This window comes from Sminthopsis crassicaudata, chromosome 5 (genome assembly GCF_048593235.1).
Source record: "Sminthopsis crassicaudata isolate SCR6 chromosome 5, ASM4859323v1, whole genome shotgun sequence".
NCBI lineage: Eukaryota > Metazoa > Chordata > Mammalia > Dasyuromorphia > Dasyuridae > Sminthopsis > Sminthopsis crassicaudata.
Window position 1 is genome coordinate 278,548,470 of NC_133621.1, and position 22,590 is coordinate 278,571,059.

The following is a 22,590-nucleotide window of genomic DNA, read 5'->3' on the forward strand; positions in this document are numbered from 1 at the left end:
TCCTTTAAATTTCAAGTAGTTCTAATAGCTATTAACTGGTAGGAGGCAGGGAGCTCCCATCCCTCTTGTTGTCTATTTATTGATCTATCCAATCAAAGTCAGCTCTGAGCTCCTGCCTTCTGGCTAACTTGACTTCCTTCTGGATGAGCTGTTTTGCACCAGCACCAATGATATGATGCTGGCACAAGAAAGGCAGCTCTTTATGGAAGCAGATATATGCCAGAATGTTACATATGACATTTTAATGCATACAATAAATAGTATGTGATATTTAATAACCAGAAAACATTCTCTCCAATAGGATATATAAACATTTGCTGAAAGGCTGCTTTCCTAGGTTCTGAATAAACATGGGATTCATTGGGATCTGTCCTCAGTTTCTCCCTTCACCTTCATTGATTCTCTCAGGGCACTCCCATCTTCAGAAGCCATCTGTCTCCTCCAACTGGAACCTCATCAGAAGTCACTACAAACAATCCCACACAACTGCTCTCACAGAACTCAGACTAGCCTCCAGTCATATTAAAATCCTATGTCTCAGCACTTTGACTATTTTTTAATGTCCTGAATCATCCCTGAAGAAGGTCATTTAATACTCCCCTTCCTTATGATTATATCTCTGATGGTAAGAAATGTAGTAGGAAGCCAAAGAGAGCTAGAGGATTCAGAGGATAGAAGACCTGAGTTCAAATCCTACCTCATAAACTTACTGAGTTTCACTTCCTTAACTGTAAAATAAAGGGGCAAGGATGAAATTTATAACCTAAGTCCCCTTCCAGCTCTAAATCTAGATTTCTATATTCTATTTTCAAATATGCAATCAATCTATCAACTACCATTTATCAAGCACTTGCAATAGGGCAGACTACTTAACTTGTCTGCCTCAATTTTCTTATATATAAAATGAGAATAATAAAAACACTTACCCAAAATTCCGGAATTCCTAACAGAGAGGTAAAAACACTGAACTGATAGATAATAAACATGTTATATTCTTGAGCAAGAAGTAACTTTATGGAAATAGCATTAAGTTGATATGGAACTACTGTCCAAAAAGAACATGGAACTTAAGTAAGAAGGAGAGTTCATATATCTATTTTTGCCACTTTCTGTATGATCTTGAGCAAATCAGTTTATCTGGGTCTCAGTTTCCTCCTCTGTAAAATTAGGGGGTAGGATTATATAACCTCTAAAAATCCCTTATATTTCTATAACAGGATCCTAGTATTCTGAAAAATAGGTGGGATGGGGGAGATATTGCAGACCCTTGCAAAGGGAAAACTTCTAGTAAGTCTACTTCATTGAATAAGATGATAAGGATGTGACCTATGGTTGCTTGTGGCTAGAGAAATAAAAAGATATTATTAGGACTTTTTAAGGAATGGATATGGAAAGGAAAATGAAGGAAAGAAGGAAGAAAAGGAGAGGAGAAAGGAAGTAATGAAGTAGGGAGGAAGGATGAGGGGAGAATGTTAGGAGGGACATAAGGAAAGGAAGAAAAAGAGAGGAGGAGGGGAAAAAAGAGAAAGAAAGAAAGAAAAAGGAAGAAAGGAAGGAAGGAAGGAAGAAGGAAAAAGAGAGGAAGGGAATGAGGAAGGGAAGAACAATGACCTTTGTAGTAGGTTACCTAGTCCAATTCCCTCATTTTACAAATAAGAAAGCTCTGATCTTATCTAAGATCACATAGGTAATAAGAACCAGTTCTATTACTCCAAGTTCAGATCATTTCCCCCTGGCCCATGGCCATCTAGGAATCTTGGGATAATGGAGTGGTTTTTGGCAGTAAAGGAGAACACAAGAAGCAGTGAGCATTTCAAGAGAGGCAGCAATAATTTCTAACTCTTTAATTTTCAGTTTTTTTGACATGTATGATTTTTAATGGGATATCTAGGTGGAGTTGGCAATAAGTCATGTGGGACAGATTATGAAATCCTATGGTGTAATGAAAAGAATGCTGGACTATACAAGTCAAGAGAGCTAGGCTTGCATTCTACTTCTGACACATACTCCAGTGTTTAGAGTATGAACTTAGATAAGCTAAATCTCTCAAAACCTCCCAGCAACATTTTACTGTTGGAGACTGGTTGACAATCTGCATTTAGGAAGGGAACTTCCTCTTCTGGAAGATTCTTACATCCATTAAGTCACAAAATTTCCCTTCTTATCAGTTTTTAAAATGAGTGCTCTAAGACTGCTACAGAGTGTAGTATTTAGGGATGTTCATGAAGAGTGAGATGGACAATACAAGGCAATTCTTTGGTTGAATGTCGTTTGAGGCAACTCATTGTCACATGTCTTGAAGAAGAAAGGGAATAGGATGTAGCATAAGTTTGTTTCCATTCTAATAACTCTGGACATTTTTTTTGTAAAGGCCTTTTACTCTTGATCTAATATTTCCCTTTCCCTGGAGGCAATAGGTCCAAAAAATAATGATGAGGTATGACAAGTGACCACAGAGTGGGGAGTCATTTGAAATGAATTCACAAGTCTAATCTATCTAGACTCATTAAAAAATGAGGAGAGTCTAAATTAATGACAATAATAGTTATTTTTATATTTATAATTAATAACACATTGGTATAACACTTCATGCTTAAGAAGGATTTAGGTTTTTCTTAAACAAAGAAAATAATTTTCTAAGATATTTTTTCAGCATTGGAATTGGTTGAATTACAAAATAGTAAGACAGCTATCATGGAGGTATTCGAAACAGTTGATGATCTTTCAGGAACTCAGTTGAGTAAACACTAATTAAGTACCTAGAGTATACACCAACTTCAACTCACCAAGCCAAAAAAAATAAAGACAATTATTATTTTAAAAAAGTGTATGTTCGCCTGTATGCGTTGGGAGGGATTTCTGCACTGGGTGAGAGATTGTATTAGATATTTAAAGCTTCTTATAACTTATAACTTATGATTCTATTTTATGGTTGGTATAGCCCAGGGCATTGAGGTATCTTGACCTTCTGGGCATGTGCCTGGGATTACTGGGAAGACTTTAAGCCATAAAACTTTTTGCCAGAGATAGTTGTACTTGTTTGTTTGTTTTTAAAATAGAGTGTGTTGCTATAGGAGACTTAAAAAAACAAAAAACAAAACCCAAAAAGAAACAGCTGAACAATGAAGGCACCTAGTTTGCAGGAAAATCTAAGGCATTAGGTAACTGTATTGTGTAGAATTCCAAGGACCAAATCTTTCATAATGAAGATTCCATATTGAGGCATGACCCACTTAGCCAAGACTGAGCTGACTGCTGAGTACTGCTGTGCTTGCAGGTTTTGTTTTCAATTATTTCCAACTCATATTGTTTTCAAAGTCAAAACTCCACAATGTCACATTTGTTTTTGTGAACTGGAGAGTTTGTGTATATTTAAAGACACTCACCATTAAATTCAAATTACAATTTTAGATTGGCTTGTCCAAGACAGTAAATCAAGAGATTTGATGTTCTCAGCTATTTAAAAATCTTACCAAGTCAATATATGTGTGATGCCAAAGAAAATCTAACCAAAGTTCCCTTCAGACTCATGTGGTTAATCCCTTGGACTGCTATAGCATAATGTGATTTTCATTAAAATATTATTTTCAGCTCATTTGCACAATTAGTCCCAAATTTGCTGTCTTCAACCACATCATGGAAAAGATGTTAGCCAGTTTTGTTTTGTTTTTTCCTCTTCTAATTCACTTGTTCCAAATGTGGTTATAAAAACGCAGAGCAGTTCTTGAATAAATTATATTCTGCTGTCACCATGTTTAGCCATCCATGTAATATGCTCTCACATAGTTAGCTTTACATGATTAAATCAGTCTATTACCTTATTCATCCTGACCCGAATTATGTGCTTTTTGAAAATCCTGTAATTCTGAGGTCCCTTCCAGGTTGAGAATTCTAAGGTACAATAATATAATCTGACATAACTAGGTTAGATACATTTCTTCACAGACATTCAGACCGCAGCTGAAAGCTTTGGCTATCCAAACTCCTTGGGTTTGAGTTTTTCCCCCTCCTTACTTTGACTCAGAGAAAAAGAAAAGCTCACATAGCTACTGCCTCCTCTTCCACTTTGTTTTTCCCTTTTAAAATCAAGTTCCTTCTCTGAACTGTTAAGATCAGTCCTCTAACATAGCAAAAGTAATTAAACTCATTAACCATTAGCAAAGAAAAATGCACACAGATATCAACAGATCAATTAAATGGCTGTGCAGTTACTGAGAGACAGGGTATAATTAATCAGAGGAACACAAAACTGTACACAGAGCTTCACATTTTGCAAATTCTACTAAATGGAAGTGGGAAGTGGGAAGGGATTTAAAAGAACTATTGTTCCCAGCTCTTCTTTCCCAGCTGTCTGTTGCCTTTTGTTTATTTATTCGTTTAAAGCAAATCCCCTTTCTCTGCTTGTGTAGGTGGCAGTAACTGGGACAGAAGATCTGGTCAAAACAACCTCGCACAGGATGCAGCAGATCCTGAGTGCTTTCCGTGGAATCTTGGTCCCTTCTTGGCCAAACTGTTCCTCATTGATGTATTGGGGCCGTTGGATCAAAGAAAAAAGATGAGGGTCTGTCAGTCCTGGGCAGATGACTTCCCTTTGAAGGACAAATGTATAGTATTAATATAATAATGCAAGCAACCCTTTTACCCTAGAGGTATATTCCTATAAAGGTGCGTTTTAATCTATTTTTTTCCATCATTCTCAAATATTCAAAGTAGATGGTAGAGTGGATGGAATGCTGGACCCAAGGTTGAACCTCAAACGCTTATCATCTGTATGGCCTTGGCAAGCCACTAAACTCTGTTTGCCTCTGGTTGTTTTTTGTTTTTTGTTTTGTCTGTAAAAATCTTCTGGAGAAGGAAATAGTGAATCACTTCAGTACCTTTATCAAAAAAACCCCAAATGGAGTCATGAAGAATCAGACTGTAAAAGACCTTACCAAGAACTCCACTAATTTAATGATGAATCCAGGAAAGATTTGATTTTATGTTCTTTCAAGAGCAGGTTCTAAGCTAGTAGGGGCACTCTTGTGCAAAAGTATGGCCTTTTATTCACTATCCCTGGAAACATAAATCTCTCTCTGTTCTCCCTACTCTCTCCCTCCCTTCCCCCATTGGCTGGGTATTACAGAGGTTACAGCCTATTTGAAAGACCTAACTCCCCCACATGAGCATAACTCTCCACCCCTGATTACATCTCCTATTGGCAGTCACTTTATTTGCTCATAGTTCCCCATGAGTGATTATGTTAGCAATCCCTCTTTAAGTTTTGCTTCTTTTGTTCCAAGTCAGCATCTTAAGTTTCAGTTTCATTCTCTGATTTAAGTTTCATTTCTCTGATTTTTTTTACGTAACTTTGTGGAAACTAAAATCTCATCCAACTCTCACAAGCCATGACTGAATAATAAAATTTATATAGACTTTTAACGTTGTCAAAGAATTTTCTTTATATGTGATACATATACAAAACCTGGGTTACATATTTTATTTTATTTAATCCTCACAATAATCCTGGGATGTAGATACTATTATTATTTACATTTTATATATGAAGAAGAGGCTGAGAAGTTTAACAATTTTTTAGGATTATTTTGCTTGTATCTGGTGTAGGATTTGAATTCGTCTTCTTGATTCCAAAACCAGCACTTTTTTACTTAGTTGTTTCATTAATTGGTGATCTCATTACTATGAATATTCTCTGAAGAAATTTAAGATCATAGGATCATGATATGGAAAAGATTCCCTAAATATCTAATTCAACCATCTTTGTTTTCCAGAGAAGTAAACTGAAGGTCAAGGGAAATGAGATTATTTTTAGGGCTGTTACCAATAACATGGATAACAATTCAAGAATTCAGATCCTCCAATTCCAGGAACAGTGTTTTCATTCTCCCAATGGAGAATTCCAGGGTCTAAGCTTTTCTTCATTTACCTACTCATTTCAAGGATTCCAATGGAGCAGGTATACTGTCTAGTGGTCATCTCTTACTTTAGTCATGTGATGAACCCATTTTCTTTTTCTATTTATGTTATAATATAGAAGGTTAAGGATAGTTTATTGTTTAACAGATTTTTCAAAAAAATAAAGATGCATTCTGTAATGAGAATAATGTTTGATAGATCTTTTGTGAAAACCTGGATGTGTATATATTTGGTCCTGTAGGAATCAGATCTTAGGAACTGATCCTTTCATCTGTTGATTGACTTAGAAATTACTGGATGACTTGGGATCTCTAAAAGTCATCAGATTGATGAGCCAAGCTGATGTAGAAGAGACACCTTTGATTTTGATATTTGACATATTGAGGCTTGTGATTCTGATTCCCTTACTTAAGACCTATGTGACCATAGGCAAGTAACTAAATCTCTTGATTCCTCAGTCTCTCTTTCCATAACTTAGGGAAATAGACTTGGATGACTATTAAATCAATTATTGATGTTGATAAGAACCAACTTCAAGGAGTTCATGGTTTGTGAATGTTACATAAAGGGTGATGCTATAAGCAAATTAGGAAGACAAAGGATAGTTTACTTGTCAGATCTTTGAAGTGAGGAATTTATGACTAAACAAGAACTAGAGAACATTATGAAATGCAAAATAGATAATTTTAATTACATTAAATTAAAAAGGGTTTGTACAAACAAAACCAGTGCTGTCAAGATTAAAAGGGAAGCAGAAAGCTGGGGGAGAAATTTTATAGCCAGTGTTTTTTATACAGAATAAGTCTGTTAGGTTGGAGTGTTTTGATAGGAATAGGAGTTGGTAGTGGGATAAATCTTTTTTTTTTTTAATTAAAGCTTTTTATTTTCAAAATATATACATGGATAATTTTTAACATCCATACCTATAAAACCCTGTGTTCTAATTTTTTCCCTTCCCTCACCCTCTCACCCAGTCAGCAAGTGATCCAATATATGTTAAACATGCAATTCTTTTATTCCTATTTCTACAAATATTATGCTACACCAGGAAAATCAGATAAAAAAGGGGAACAAATGAGAAAGAAAACAAAATGCAAGCAAACAATAACAAAAAGAATGAAAAATGCTAGGTTGTGATCCACACTCAGTCCTACAGTCCTCTCTGGATATGACTCTTTTCATCCCAAGATCATTGAGACTGGCATCCATCATTTCATTGTTGGAAAGAACCATGTCTATCAGAATGGATCATCATATAATCTTCTTGTCATGTACAATTATATCCTGGTTCTGCTCATTTCACTCAGTATCAATTCAAGTAAGTCTCTCCAGGCCTTTCTGAAATCATCCTGCTGGTCATTTCTTACAGAACAATAATATTCCATACATTTACATACTATAACTTATTCAGCCATTCTCCAATTTATGGGCATTCGCTCAGTTTCCAGTTTCTTTCCACTACAAAAAGAGCTGCCACAAATATTTTTGCACATGTGGGTCTTTTTTCCTTTTGTAAGATCTCTTTGAGATACAGGCCCAGTAGAAACACTGCTGGATCAAAAGGTATGCATAGTTTAATAGCCCTTTGGGCATAGTTCCAAATTGCTCTCCAGAATGTTGAAACAGTTCATAATTCCACCAACAATGTATTTTTTTTTTTTGAGGCTGAGGTTAAGTGACTTGCCCAGGGTCACACAGCTAGGAAGTATTAAGTGTCTGAGACCAGATTTGAACTCGGGTCCTCCTGAATTCAAGGCTGGTGCTCTATCCACTGCACCACCTAGCTGCCCCCACCAACAATGTATTAATGTCCCACATCCCCTCCAACATTTGTCATTATCTTTTCCTCTCATTTTAGTCAATCTGAGAGGTGTCTAGTGATACCTGAGAGTTGTCTTAATTTGCATTTCTCTGATCAATAATGATGTAGAGCACCTTTTCATATAACTAGAAATGGTTTTAATTTCTTCATCTGAAAATTGTCCGTTCATATCCTTTGACCATTTATAGTCTGATAGATCTTAAACTGGAAGGTTCTTTAAGGGTCATCTAACCCGGGACTTCTTAAACTTTTTCCCCTTGGAGCCCCATTTCACCTGAGAAATTTTTACATGACCCCAGGTACATAAGTGTATAAAATAGGTATACAATTCAACCACTTACTGATAATATATCATAAAGAAATTTATTTCAAAACAGTTCTTTGATACACATATAATTTTATCATTTATTAAAGATGAAAACAAATTTGCAAATAAAATGGATGTGATTTTTTATTTTTACATAAAGAATTATATCTTAGTGGAATATTCTTGGGCCACAGGCAGTCTACAAAACTCTCAGATGCAGCCCAAACAGATTAAAATGTAACTGAGACATGTTTAACAAAATAAATAAAAATATGAATCTAAACCAGATTATATGACTTCATTCATTCTTTGATTGATTTGTATACAGTAGAGGCATAATAAATATTTTTGAGTTTCATTTTAACTGGGGCATATTTCCTGTTGTGCTTACCTATTATAATAAACTATAGTATTCTTTAAATTACTCATGTGAAATTTCAGATATTATATGAAGGCAGGTAGATGATTTAGTAGATAGAGCATGGGCCCTGAAGTCAGGAGGATTTGAGTTTAAATCCAGCCTTAGATACTTATTAGGTATGTGACCCTGGGCAAGTTACTTTACTCCAATTGCCTCAAAAAAAAAAAAAATAGAAATTTCAGATACTGGAAAATCTTGCCAATTAAAATTTTATTTATAAGTAGAGTATAATGTACCTGAATTATCAAGTATACAAAGAAAGAGAACATGTATTAATGAAGAGAAGGATCAAGAAAGGCAAAAAGTAGAAGAAAATGGCAGCTTAGTTGAGTTACCCTTGATCTGCTCATTTAAACTTAGCAAATATATTTAAAAAAAAAGAAAAAACAAACCTCTTTTTTTGACCTATCATAAAGATCACATCTGAGTAAAGCAAGAACCCACATGTCTGGAATCACAGGATCTGAATTGGAATCTTGGCTCACTTTCTAATCCCCTGTGTGATTTTCAGTAAGCCATAATCTCTCTGGATCCCATGTGTTTCCTTTGTAAGCACAGACCTGCCTGGTGCACTGGCTGTATGTATGGCACACCCTGGCAAGAGCTATTGCTACTGGTCTTCTCCTGATCTTAAAGGTGAGTCAATGGTACTATTTCTCCAGGATGTTCTGGCACACTTAGACACATGCTCTTTGCTCACTAATCTCAAATTGTGGGGTTGAATTAGATGATCTAGAAGGTCCCTCTCAGTTCTAGATCTATGGTACTGAGTGTCATACCTAACTCAGTGACAAAGATGGAGCTGAAGCCAAATGATCTCTGGGTATCTTTGCTCCAGCAATTAAAAATGAAAAGAAGAAGTGTGATGGGCAAATGTGTCCTTGGATGACCAAGGGGAAAGGGACACAAAGTGAGTTCTCCTCACCTTCTAGCTCTAACCATTAAGTCCTTTAATAGACTGGAAGAGAGAACTTGTTGAAAATTTTCTGTCATAAGTTCTTTAGCATAGACTGATGTTTGACTTGACACTAAGCCAAAATGTTTCTGGACTTTAAAGTACAGCAGCTTTTAGACTTCCTACTTATAAGTACCAACTAAGGTCATTTGCCTGTGTCTCCAAAATTTCAGGTGGCATCTTGCTATTGAGAAGATATAAATATTGAATATTTCAATGGATGCCATCCAGGAAAATTGAGTTCATCCCAGGAAAATGCTGTCACTTCTCAAGAATTTCAAGGATTCATAGATATTTTTAAAGTGTGGGGAAATAAATATTACATAAGTATTTATTGAATGCTGTTTAGGGGAATGAAAAGATGAAGAAGGAGCAAAGAAGGAAAATAAAAAAGATGAAGAAGGGAAGGGAAAGGAAATATTTTCATCTGAACTGCATTTCCCATTGAAAATATGAGACCGAGGGGCAACTAGGTGGCGCAGTGGATAGAGCACCAGCCTTGAATTTAGGAGGACTCAAGTTCAAATCTGGTCTCAGACACTTAACCCTTCCTAGCTGTGTGACCCTGGGCAGATTACTTAACCTCCAAAAAAAAAAAAAGAGAATAAGAATACATATGTAGTATATATGTATGTATATTATATATACAAGTTCATGCATATATATATGTGTGTGTGTGTGTGTGTGTGTATGTGTATATATGGAGAGAAAGAGAGAGAGAGAGAGAGAGAGAGAGAGAGAGAGAGAGAGAGAGAGAGAGAGAGAGAGATTTCTAAGTAGCACAGTGAATAGAATGCAGGGCTTGGAGTCAGGCTATATGACTTTGGTCAAGTCATTTAACCTTGTTTACCTCAGTTTCCTCATCTGTAAAATGAGCTAGGGAAAGAAAAGGCAAGCCTCTTCAGTTTCTTTGTCAAGAAAATATCAAATGGGGTCACAAAGAATCGGACATGACTGAAATAACAAAGGGATTCTAAGAGGCTGAGGGGAGAGTAGAGTGAATTCCAGGCATGAGATATAATCTGTGCAAAGACATGGAAGTGAGATATTGAAGAAGAGCACGAATCAATTGTTCATCATTGATCCAAAGAGATATTTGTTAAGCACTGCCTATGTGCTGGAGATAAAGACAAAAGTGAAACAGTTCCCTGTCCTCAAGGATCTTCCACTTTAATGGAGAAATCAGCATGTTCACATCTACATATATAAAGAATAGAAAAAAAAAAGAAATGAATACAAGGTAATTAGAGAAGAAGGGCATTTGCAGCTAAAATCATTAGGAAAAGCTTCATGTAGAAGATGATGCTTGAGCTAAGTCTCGAAGGGAATCAATGAGTCCAAGAACTGGATATAAGAAGAAAGTATATTTTATTCATTGGATGAGACAAGGGATTGGAGACAGACAGTGGAAAGCTCTGGAGACAAGACATGGAATGATGAAATATCATTGTGTCAAAGAGTGACTAGTTCACTGTGGCTGGATTATAGAGGAGAAGAGTTAGAAAGGTCCATTTATTAAGACCTTTAAATGTCAATCAGAGGACTTTATATTTACTCATCGAAGCCATGTAGACTCCATGGAACTTATTGAGCAGAAGAATAACATGAGCAGACACCTATTTTTTAGAAAGCAAATTTAGTATCATGGAGACATTGAATTGGAGAGGAAAGAAGCCTGAGGCAATGAGTCCAAAAAGAGACCATTGTAATAGAGCAAGTGAGAGCTAATGAAGATCTAAAGCTTGAAGGAGAATGATAAATCTGGGGAGGTGGGTTGAAGTTAGGTTATCAAAGACTTGACATGCCACATGGAAGTAAGTGTTTGATTCTAGAGGTAGTCTAAGTAATCACCAGAGTTTCTAGAGGTAGTCTAAGTAGTCAACAGAGTTTCTTGAACAGGGGAGTGACATTCAGAATATCATTTTTGTAGCTATGTGGAAAATACATTGTAGAGGGAAACTCCCTTCCACAGATAACTCTATAATATTAGAAAAAAAAAAAAGTGAGTCACAGTGAAAACTGCATTTGAAGTGTGGATTTGCCATTTTGGATGAGTATTACATCTCTCAATCATTTACATTCAGAAGGAACTAAAATATTTTCAGACTACCCAATAGTTTATTCAACATCAGAGGTAAGTATAATTAGATTCTTTGGTTCCTCTTCATTATCCTCTATATTCCAGATTATTATAGAGAGTGAACAGATGAACTGATGAAAACTATAATTTAAATACATGATGGACACCCAACTCACCAAGCCCTCTTGCCAGCCAAAAACTTGATACCCACTTAACTGGGTCTCCTAGATCTGGTCTGCCAGTTACTGGTATAGGAGCATGATATTGGGGAAAGAGTAGTGAGTGAAGAATCAGAAGATATGAATTGGAATCCCAATTCTGTCAATTACAATTTGTATAATCTTCAATTATATAAAGTCATTTAACATTACTCATATGAAAAATGATAGCATTGGATTAGATGATCTCTAAAATTTTTTTCTAGCTTTCAGTCTATGATATAATCCACTCTTGGTACTAGATGCCCAGATACCCAAGCAGTTTATAATCCCTGGTATTGATTAAGGGACAATTTCTAATTAAACTGTCATCCCCCCCCCCTTTTTTTTTGGACCCAATCTAGGTTAACTAACTTACCTAGGTTCACACAACTAGTAAGTATCTGAGATAAAACTTGAACTCAGGTACTCCTGACTCCAGGGCTGGTGCTCTATCTACTACATCTCCTAGTTGCCCTTCCAACATCCTCTTGAACTTCCCTTTACATTTCTACATTTCTCCTAGCAAGATATGGTCATGGGGCTGTGATGCCCTATTTTTCCTCTCTTCCTCTTATTTGCCTTTTTTCCCCTCTCTCTTTTCTTTCCAGTTCTGATAATATAAACAATGTTCTATACCCAGTTTCCCATCTCTAAAGAAAAGGAAAGATCTATATTTTCTCATATCTTCTCTATGTTTGGTCACAAAAATCACATAGGATTTGGTTTTAGATTTTTCTCAGAAGTGGTGGTGGTTTTTTTATTTCATGAATACTGTCCAAAACTTTCTAAATAGGAACCCCACAGCTTTAGCATCCAGAAACCTGTCAAGATGTTGATTTGTGGGTCAATGACCTTGTGAGAAAACTTTCAAGTTTATTGCAACCCCTAGCCAACTCCTTTCTATCCTGAAGGGCAGGACAAATGAATTTTGAGAGATTACAAGTGGTAGAAGTCAAAAAGATGTAAGCACACATCCTGCCTCAGGAGGATCTGAATTCAAATGTGGTCTCAGGCACATAACACTTACTAGGCTGTGTGACCCTAAGCAAGTCACTTAATCCCAGTTGCCTCTCACACATGCACAAAATCCCAACAACAAAAATTTATTAGCTATGTATGATCTTCAATTTCTTCATATGTATCTATTTTCAAGGGTTGCCGTGAGGCTTCAATGAAATAATTTATAGACCCTAAATGACTATGCAAATATTAATTATGATTATTATTTGTTACAGTACAGTGGCCATCCCAGGATTCTGATGCCATTTAAGTAATAGTAAATCTCCTGCCAGCTCAGTCCAGCCACTGTGTCAATGTTCTTCCTACTTTCAGAGCTGCCCAACTGTTCCCTTGAGGAAGTTTTTGTACCTTCCCTCCACCCCTCTCACATTATCTCTTGCCAACATCTCCAGTTTATTATTATTTTTAGATTTTACTATTCATAGCCCTCTAGGTAATTCTTTAATATCTTATTTTTAGTGATATGTTTAGCAATATATTCCTTTCCAAATGCATCCCTCTTTATTTCCCTGACTCAATAAAGCATCCCCTGAAACAAAGATTAAAAAAGAAAGTGGAAGAAAAATCAGTCCAGCAAATCCAATCAACATCTCGATCATATCATACGACATATGTAATGTTTTACATCCATGTTCCCACTCTTCTACCATTGAGGGAAAGAGATACATCTTTTCAACTCTTCTCCAGGCTCAAGTTTTGTTTGTTACAAGTATACAGAATTCAGTTGTTATTATCATTATCATTATGTTATCGTCATTGCCTCTCACACACATACAAAATTCCAACCACAAAAGCGTATTAGCCAGGTATGATCATGAGTATGTAAACTGCATAACCTCTATGATCTTCAATTTCTTCATATGTATCTATTTTCAAGAGTTATTGTATATATTGTTTTCCTGGTTCTGCTTATTTGACTCCATGTAAGTCTTCCCATGCTTCCCTAAATTCTTTATGGTTCAGTAATATTCCATGACATTTATAGATCACAATTCATTTAGTTCTCCCTCAATCAATCATATCTACTTTGTTTCCAGTTCTTTGCCAAAAAGTTGGCTTTTCTAGAGTATATTATCCCCAGGCTAAATGGTAGACAGACAATCCAGAAGAGACTTGAACTCATATGCTGTCTTAAGTACTATATTTCTCATCATAAAGTAGATGGTTGTCCACTGCTCAAAGTGGCATTCTGTTAAAATATCTTGATCTATTCATCCACCCAAATTTCCATTTATATGAATTATTACTTTGATTTATGTTTTTTTCTAGTACATATCTTCATATCACAGTTCCTATCTACTAAGTATTGTGACCCTAAGTGCCTGAAACTAGATTTGATGAGTCTTCCTGACTCCAGACCTAGTACTCTATCTACTGCACTACCTAGCTGTCCTGTTTTTATTGTTGGTAACTCTAAAATTATTCTGAGAGGAGTCCAGAGATACACAGAAAAAAGTTTTAAAAATCTGTAAAATGGGAGGGTTAGGATACATAGTTAAAATCCCTTCTAGCTCTAAATGTAGAATTCTAGAGTCTCCCCTCTGTTCCAATGGTTGCCTCAATCGAACTTAATATCTATTAAGTCCTTGACTAGCCTCCTAATTTTGGGCTGACAAGGACAAAACACTATTAAGGAAATGCTAGACTGATGGAGGTAATAGATCTGATTCTAGTACTTGGTAGAGAGTCAGAGGCGTAGATCTCAAAAAAGGACATGAAAGCCAGTCGCCAATATGTAATATGCAAGTTTAATGAAGGATTTCCACAAATGTTACTCCATTAATCCATGCTAATCTGCTGTCTTGAAGTTGAGACAGTGTTCTGGGACCAGGATGGTGTGTCTGAGCCTGTGGCTATATCGAGTGGTTTAATGAAATGAGTCAGAGATCATAAGAAACACATTTCTGGTTATCAGACAATGTGCCATTTTATAAGCATTAACTCAATAATCCTGGGAGGCAGATGCTATTATTATTCCCATTTTACAGAAAAAGGAACTGAGGCAGACAAAGGATTACTAGAGTTTCCCAGGGTCATACAGATAGCAAAAGCTGGATTTGAATTAAGGTCTTTCTGACAGACATCCACTGTGCCTCTTAGCTTCTAATACCTATTCTTCCCCAGGCTGTCTTGGATTCTGAGCTAACTTCTTTCTTTCTCTCTCCCTTTGTCCTTCTCTTTTTCTCCCCTTCCCTCCCTAGCTTCTCTTTCCCTCCCTTCTCTCTTCCTCCTCCTCTTCCTCTTCTTCTTCCTTCTGCTTTTCCTTCTCTTTCTTCTTCTCCTCCTCCTCTTCCTTCTCTTTCTTCTTCTTTCCTTCTCCTCTTTCTCCTCCTCTTCTTCTTCCTCCTCCTCCTCCTTCTCTCTTTATGTGTGTTTCTGTTTCTCTGCCTCTGTCTACCTTCCTGTCTCTCTGTCTCTCTGTATCTCTCTGTCTCTCTCTCTTTATATATATATATGTATATATACATATACATATATATGGACTTCTTCTCAGAATAATCTTTTTAAATTAATAAAATAAAATACATAGGATTACAAAGGAAACACTTACCCCAAAATAGTTTTTAATTTTTTTTAGAAACAAGTTCACAGAACCTAGGTTAAGAATTCTTGTACCAGTTATATTCCATTATTTCCTATCTTCTAATTAGCCCAATAGATTTGGAATTTCCTGATGAGCTCTAGAATGACTCAATATAATTTTTCTCGGCTTAAAGGCTGAATCATAGCATCTTGGTGGGGGAGGAGAGTAGGGGAGGGGATCTTGAACCTCCTTAACCCCTGCTGATTCCCATTAATCACCAGTATGCCTCATTGTGAGATGAATGAAAATACTTTTATTAAGTCCTTGCAGGTTTAAAGGAAGGATGTGAAAACTGGCCTGTTTATTATAATAAGTCCAGTAGAGCATAAAATTCTAGATAGAGGGGCTCCTTGAATTTTGTTTGCTCATGACTCCTTTTCACCCAAGAAATTTTTACATGACTGCAGATATGTAGGTATATATGGTAACTATAAAAATCAAACGTTTACTGATAAAAAATTATAATTTTGTGCCCCCTTGCATTCTATTACGAGACCCCACAGTTTTAAGAAGCTGAGACCTTGACTCTCCATTTTACATATGAGGAAACTGAGTCACAGAGTGATCAAGTGACTTGTTCAAAGTCACAGAGATGTTAAATATTAGAGCTAGTATTTAAACTCACTTCATCTGATTGCAGAAATTCTCCACTTTCCACTTCACCAATGTACTCCACAAGATTTTTGATGAGGAGTCATCCTAGCCTTTTTTTTAAATAATGGGGAAAAGGGCTTTCATTTTGTCTGCTGATTTATTAAAATGGAGACTACAAGGGGATGGCCAGATCAATTTTTTACCCTAAGGATTCCCAAGGAAATATTAATGGCTGGCTTCCCACATGTTATCTCACTGATGACTCACAAGATACATATTTATTTCCTTCCATTCTCACCCATAAGAACATAATCTCCTTTAATATACCATTGGGATAGTGAGAAGATTAAACATTTCAGAGCCAAGAAGACTTAGGTGTAAGTTCCATTTTCAAAATGTGTTGGACAAATCACTTAACTTCTCAATTCTCTAGGAAAAATCTTAAACTGTGGGTCATGGGATCATGTAACTGAATGTGGGAATCATGAAAAATTTGGAAATAGTAAAAGATAAAGATATTTCACCAATATCTAATTCTTTACATAACAATGAATAAGCACATTGATTAGTATGTAAATTTGTTTTCATATTTAATTCTTTAAAACAAAGACTTGTTTTAAAATAAATTTCTTTGTGATTTATTAACAGTAAATAATTTTATTTGTATACCTATTTTGTATACTATATACCCAGGGTCATCTGAAAATTTCTCTGGTAAAATGGGGTCATGAGTGGAAAAAATTTAAGAAAGTTTGCTCTAAGCAACTCTTAAGATTACTGGATTACAGGAAGAGGAACTCTGGAGAGGTAACTATAACATGCAAATTATTTGGATTTGAGTGAGGGAGAGCTAATCTGTGTTAGAGATGTGGTTGGAAGCTGGCTCCAGGATGTTTTGATAGAATAGGTTAAGAGCAGTGTGTGAGTGCAGAGAAGAAAGAGAATGAGTACTTGGTTTGACTGATTTCAGAGTCTGAAAAAGAATGAATTGCTCTAAGGCTGTGCATATGTTGGTTGAGATTATTTACATTCCCAAATAATTTGAAGGTGTGGACACCTTGTGATAAATGCATGATTTATCTGGGGCCAGATCCTCTGGGAAAGTCATATTTATTCCTAGAATAACAACCTTGATTTGTGACTTGAGGATTAAAGCATCATGTTACAAAACAGGTATTCTCAGCTTGGAGTCCATCTGGTAAACTTGAGTGCACACTGGATCCCCACAGAGCAATTTTAGAGTCTCTGGATCATGGTGACCTGCTATGGAAGAAGGGAGATTTGCTGATTGGCCCATTTCTGAGCCACTAGTGAGCCACTTGGGAAAAGAGACATTTTGGAGGAGAGGAAGACAAGCCAACCCAGAGCTATGCTATGAAATTGTGTGGGAGTCAGCTTATGTCATCTCCTAGTACAAAGCTTAAATGTTAGCAAGAATTCTTCTGTGATGGTATCATTCCATTTGGCAGATGCAAACCTCCATGAAAAATGGACAGAGATCTGAAGTACCTCAGAGGAGGTGCTGACTTGGGTTGGATTAATCCCTCTGCCTTATTGGAGGTGTTCACTTCCATGAAAGACTTTTCAAGGAACTGGCCATGTCGGTATCTGGACAGTAGGAAATTATGGCGTCTTCTAACGTCACTTTCTATAGTAAAAATTCAACAGAATGTTCCCAGATGTTCTGGAAATCATGAGGAGGCAGTAATTTGCAAGCCTGAGCAGATAGTTTAGATGTTCAATGGCCCCAGCAGCCTTCCTCTTCCCCATTTTTTTTCACTTAATAGTATTTTTTTACCAATTACCTAATTTTCAACATTCATTTTTGTAAGTCTTGAATTTCAATTTTCCCCCTTCTTCCCTTTCCTCCCCAAGATAACAAGCAATCTGATATGCTATAGATGTATAATCATATTAAACATATCTCCCTATTAGTCACATTATAAAAGAAAAATCAGAACAAAAGGGAAAACCACGAGAAAGAAAAAAAGTGAAAATAATATGCTTTGATCTGAATTCAGTCTACATAATTCTTTCTTTGGAAGTGGATGGCATTTTCCTTCACAAGTCTATTAAAATTGTCTTGCATCCTTATATTGCTGAACTCACTTCATTCATCATTGTAAATTTCCAAGTTTTTCTGAAATCCACCTGCTCATCATTTTTTATAGAACAATAATATTCATTATATTTGTACAACAAAACTTGTTCTGCCATTCCCCAATCAATGGGCATTCCCTTAATTTCCAGTTCTTTGCTATCACAAAAAGGGCTGCTACAAATATTTTTTGTATACGTGGATCCTTTTTCCCTTTTTTATGATCACTTTGGATACAGACCTAGTTCATTCTGATAAGATAAATAAGACTCAAAAAAAAAAAAAAAAAAAAAAAGATCTCAACAAAGATCATGTCTTTGGTTCCTAGATCATAAGGAGGGACATTAACTGAAGAGGACCTGAATTAGTGTATACAGTATACAGTGTACAGTATAGAGGCAAGCAGGGAGGAACACTGATAATAGGACTTTTGTTCCTTGCAACATAATCCCATTGTTTACTTGACCCTATTGTTTACTACATACAATAAGAAAATCAGTTTATGATGTCAGACCTCCCAGGTTCTATTTCCTATAGAAGACTTATTACCACTTTAATTCCCTTAGCCTACCACTCAATGGTATAATCCTTTGCTAAACTCCTTTTTTAAGGAATTTAGCCCACTTTATGGTGTCCTGGGTTCCCTATAGACTTGCCATGCCTTATGATATCTTTCTTTTTGTTATAACTAACTCTTTTTAGAGTGCAAAACTTCTTAGAAAATTAGCTTGCCTTGTCTTTGGCATAATCTCTTGCTAAAGTCCTTTTCTAGGAATTTAGCCTGCCTTAAGGAGTCAAGAGTTCAGTAGTTCTAATGGAATCTTTCCCCTGGTTAATTGTGACTTAATTTAGGGAACTTAGTTCCATCTTTTCCTTTGTTAATTGCTTATTAATTCCCTTTTCCTTGCTAAAAGCTCCATATTGATTTAACCAGCTATTAACAGTGTATTAAAATCTTTATCTCTTGATTTAGAGATTATCTAAGCCTACAAATTCTTTTGAGACACCACCAGCCCAAGAACTCCTTCTCTCCAGTCTTTGGTGGAAAAATCACATCACAGTTTCCACTTTAATATTCCTTTTTAGAGGTCTGTTTGTGGCCCCTTCCCCTCTTCTTTCTTGAATGAACATTTTAATGCTAACAACAGCTATTATTAGATAGCAAGAGGCCCCAGTCAATGAAGGATTTTTAAAAAAAACTTTTTTTTGAGAGGCATTGCGGTTAGGACTTGCCTAAAATCACATAGCTAATAAGTGTTAAGTGACTGACTCTGGATTTGAATGCAGATCCTTGTGACTCTAGGGTAAGCATTTTATCCACTGCACATCTAGAGACCTTCCTTTCCTTTTTTAAAATTTTAAAAATAAATTTAGTTTTATTGGTATCTATAAAAAAAAAATACATCATATTCCTTTCTGAATATCTCTGCTTTCTTTCTTCAGTATTTCTTTTTTTTTTCCCCTGAGGCAATTGGAGTTAAGTGACTTGCCCAGGGTCACACAACTAGGAAGTGTTAAGTGTCTGAGGACAGATTTGAACTCCAGTCCTCCTGACTTCAGGGCTGGTGGTCTATCCAAGGCGCCACCTAGCTGCCCCTTGCCAGCATTTCCTTTTAAAAAATATAAAAAAAAAAAAAAAAAAAGAAAAAACAGCTCCACAAAACAATCAAATATGACCTAGTCTGATAGCAAATTCCACCCCCAACTTCCTCCTCCAAATCTCCAATGAAAGGGAAAGAGGAACATTTTCTCAGGGCTCAGTCCATCTGAAGGGGGAGGGAAACTGTTTCCTTTACTAAAGTTGTTTTCCTTTTAAGAAACTGTTTTTCCTTTTGATCTGTGATCCCTTTTGAGTCTCAGCCCCTCCTTTGAAAAGGCATATCCCCCAGATAATTTATCTTTCTGGGATGCCAGAACCTTTGATTCTATTAGAAATCCTGGTCAAAAAAGCACCTCTTTGAAGTGTTGTTATTTCCAATAGGAGATCTGGGCTGAAAACTGATAAGAATCTAAGCCGGGGAACCTCAGATCCTGAAGTCCCAAGACTCCCTAAAAGGGGCAGTATCTAGACTAACTCCTTGCAAAAGGCCTAAGCAATTTGCTAGAACCTACCTACTGAGAAAGAATTTTCTCAGTATAAAATTCCATTTCCCTAATAGGACTCTGCCACTATAGAAGTCAGTCCCTTAGCAAATTGATTTCTATCCAACAATAAACTTTTATTTTCCAATTATTAATTTGAAAATAAGTGAATTCTTTCACTTTAAACCTGCAGTCGATTAAAAAAGGGGATTTTTATCAACTCTCTCATTGCCACTAATCTCATCACCACCAGGAATTGAGGGAATTCAAATCTCATCATTTTTGGTTCCCTGACCAGGAATTGAGGGGAGCCAAACCTCATCACATCATTATAAATAAGTAACATTGATATCCCCTTTCTTTTATTGTTTTTCCTGCTTATATCAGTGTAGTCCACGAGTATATAATAATACCTATTGACTGACTGCTTATATCTCTCCTTTGCAATTCTGTTGTTAACATATGCCTAGAAATGATGTTGTGTTGTTGTAGATTTTGAGTCTTTACAGTCATGTTCAGCTCTTCATGACCCCATTTGGAGATTTCTTGGCAAAAATACTGGAGTGCTTTGTTATTTCTTTCTCCAATTCATTTTACAAATGAGAAATTGAGGCAAACAGGGTTAAGTGATTTGTTTGGTGTCATACAATTAGTAAGTATCTGAGGCTGGATTTGAACTCATGGAAATGAGTCTTTTTTTTTTTTTTAACTCTACCCAATGCTCTATGCCCTATGGTACCATCCCACTGCCCAGATGATGTTGTGCCTGCTATCTAATCCTCAGAACTATCAAAAAACAAAGGACTGAAACATCTAGAGTGATGGGTCCAGTTTTATCAAAAATGTCAACAAATATTTATCATGTACCTATGTGCTAGACACTGTGTTAATTAAGCACTGGGGACTAAAAAAAAAAAAAAAGGGCAAAAAATGGTTTCTGTCTTCATTGAGCTTCCAATCTAACAGGGGAGATGAAATTTAGATCACTAGGTATATAGAATATAAACGGAAAGTATTCTCAGAGGGAAAATGTTAGCAGGAGTGAGATAAAGTGGTAAATAGATCTGGGAGAGCATAGTATATATAGTCTAATAGAAACTCAATTATAATTTATTTGACCAAAAGAAGTCACAAGTTATAAAAGTTTTTTTGGGTTTTTTACATAAAAAGAGCTTCACAAGCTCAAGCAGATACAATGCAGAATCGTAAATGAATGAGCAATTAATAAGGGGAAAGACAAGTTCCCTAGTACAACTCATAATTAACTTGGAAGAAGAAACCATTAAAGGGAAAACATGATGAGGTAGGAGTATCTCATGGCAGGTTAGCTCTAAAAAGGAGTTAGCAAAGCTCTACAACATGAGCAAATCTTTTACAGGGGAAATATAACCTGGGGAGGTTGATAGTATAACTTGGCTTTCTGATTGGATACAGGAAGGTAGAGTTGCTAACTAGGAACAAGAAAAGAGTTTGGGAAGATAAAGACAGGATCAAGTTGGAGCCAGATGGAATCTACCTGACTGACTGAATCCCAGAATTATCTAAAGATATGTCATCAGGACAGCCTCAGCAAGGATGATCTGATTAAAGAGTCTTAGCCTCACATCACTGAGAAGATGGAGGATGATTAAGAGTTAGGCTTCTTATTATTCTATATAAATAAGACAGTCTAGGAGAATTGGTCTAATTATGATTAATAGTTCCTGAGCAAAAACTAGTTGAGGGTTTACATCAGAAAAGCATAGATAGTGAGAAAGGTTTGTAGAAGAAGGTAAAATGTGAGCTAATAGATGTAGACAATTGCTTATTATTTTCCAGGTATTATACCAAACTTTGGGGAGACAAAGAAATTAAAAACATGATCTCTTCCCTCAAAGAATTCTAATTCTAATAGGGGAAAGGACTACATACAAAATAGACACAGAATAGATGGAAGGGAATTTCAAAGGGAATTCTCAGAATCAATCCAATGAAAATTAAATGTATGATATAGTTCTAAACTAAATAAAAAAAAAAAAAAAGGATCCTACAATTACAAGAAAAAGGAGGCCTGTGTGGGAAAATAGTACAAATGAAAGAAGAAAAAGATCTGGGGGTTTTAATGGATTCTAGGTTCAATATACATCAACAGTATGGAATGCCAGCCAAATGTTGTGGTTTCTTAATAAATGCATTTAGATATTCCTTTAAAGTTTGCAAAGGGTTTTGCGTGATATGAACTCATTTGATCCTTACAACCATCTTGGAAGGTAAGTTATATTGATATAATATAGCTTCTAGGGGAGACAGAAATAATTTTAACGTCCCCTGACCTTAGGAGACTTTTGTTCTAACAATAAGTCAGTGATTTTAGGTTCTCTTGCTCTGGAATCTGTGACCGAGGGTCCCCATACTCAATCTGAGAATTCTAAAGTCATCTGCTGTTGTGACATGGGAGCCACCTGCCAGTGGCTGCTAGAGGTCTAACTCAGACTTGTAGAATGGATCTTCTTCATGTGAGAGGATGATGAT

General features: G+C 36.1%; 1 long non-coding RNA gene across 1 annotated transcript in view; it reads right to left on the reverse strand.

The window, feature by feature from the left end:
- Positions 1 to 1,024: 1,024 nt before the first annotated feature.
- Positions 1,025 to 22,590, reverse strand: part of LOC141544715 (uncharacterized) — a 327,704-nt gene continuing 306,138 nt past the window's right edge. The window contains exon 5 of the long non-coding RNA XR_012482766.1: positions 1,025 to 4,589. This is a non-coding gene — a long non-coding RNA (uncharacterized LOC141544715). The remainder of the gene's footprint in view (positions 4,590 to 22,590) is intronic.